Source organism: Emys orbicularis, chromosome 2 (assembly GCF_028017835.1).
Source record: "Emys orbicularis isolate rEmyOrb1 chromosome 2, rEmyOrb1.hap1, whole genome shotgun sequence".
NCBI classification, from domain to species: domain Eukaryota; kingdom Metazoa; phylum Chordata; order Testudines; family Emydidae; genus Emys; species Emys orbicularis.
In genome coordinates, this window is record NC_088684.1 from 49,483,249 (window position 1) to 49,484,966 (window position 1,718).

Here is a 1,718-nt window from a genome sequence, read left to right on the forward strand (position 1 = left end):
GGGCAAGTGCCAATTGGTGATGCCATGATGAAGTACCACATCTTTGAGATGCTATTGGGCGTCACAAAAAACCATGACTGTATCTTTCAGTTCAAGCAAATAGCTAAATGGGTTGGGTACTACATTCTTCATCCATTTCTAAGTTATACAGAAATGTTGTGAGGGGTTGTACTGGGCTTTTGCTACCCTCTGCTGGAGGCCCTGCCCAAAGGAGAAAGTATCCTTTTGGGGAAAATAATGGCAGAGAAGTTAGACCTCCAGGAACTGCTTAGGGAGGCCTTCCAGCATCAGCCATGGAGGGAACCCATGAGAACTGATCCTCCATCAACTGGAAGGACTGGGAGAGGACAAAAGCCAATCAGGCCTGATGGCACTGTAAACTGGCCTGGCTACTTCATCCAAAAGGCAATTCTGTCTGAAGCTGGAGGAAGTATTTTTCCTATCTTAACTCCAAAAGCCAGCTTGTTCAGCCAAAGCCTGTTTTGTTTACTTTGTGGAATGTAAAACCCAGGTGGCCACCTTGAGTTGAATATCAATTTGACTGTTGTAAAATTACAAGGAGTTTGTTTGTGAGATGCTCCACTGGCTCAGGTGAACCCATAACAGATGTATTATGGAAGACATTGACAAGTCTTCCTGTTAAATTTGTGTCTGTTATTTTCCCTGTCACCCAACATTAGAAATAAAACCAAAACCAGCATCTCTTATTTAAGAGCATTTATTAGTGTTGGTTGTCCTAAGACAGAAGTGGTGCTGTTACTTCAAGTGCAGTCATGCAGTCCTGTTTCATTGCTTTTGCTACCTTAAGATAAGTCCAACAGTAAAGGAAGAGAACATAGCAGTCAATTGCTTTTAGATATTGAATTAAATTCTGGTCTTGGATACTTGCACACAAATGTCAGTGACCTCAGGAAATACATATGTGCATGAGGGCAAAATTTGGCCTTGAGACATGTAAGGAAAATGTTATAGTATTAAAAATGGAAGTGAAATAACTCTCAGGATGCTAAAGGGCTTTCTACGGAATCTATCCACCTTCATCCATCAAGAAGGCCTACAAATTCTATACTCTTAGTTTGATCTAACATCTTGATTTCAATTTTCAAAATAAAACTGTACAATATTAACCTTTCAGTTGATTAAAATCTTAACTTGCTTTAATTATCTATGGGAATTTAGTGAGTCTTTGTACTCTCCACAGTTCTATACGAATACAAAGGCCAAAACTCTGCCCTCAGTTACACACAGGAGTTCCCACTGGATTACATTAGTACAACTAATAATAGATTTTGACCCATATTGCCCATTTTAAATTCAGATGACATTGTTTCTGTTACTTGGAAACCTCTATCATCTTGAAAAAGGTGAGCACTGAAGAACATAAGGATAGTGGGAAAATGCCTTTTCTAGCCATTAGTAATTATACATTTTTTCTTCCTTAGAAATATCCATAAAAATACTACTGCTAAAGCTAACACAGTTGTTATTGAGATCCAAACACAGATTCCACATTTTCATGTTAAGGTTAGAGTTTGCCTCAAGTAATTTTTGACCTCTCAACATCAGATTAATTGATCCATGACATTTCATTACTCAGCATTTCAGAATCAGAAACACAGATCTGCCTCCAGAGGAAGAGCAGTAGAGAGCACAAAGCTAACTAGGCTTTGGGATGTAGGAATTTCCTCACTTGAAGACACCCAATTTTAGTACAGATT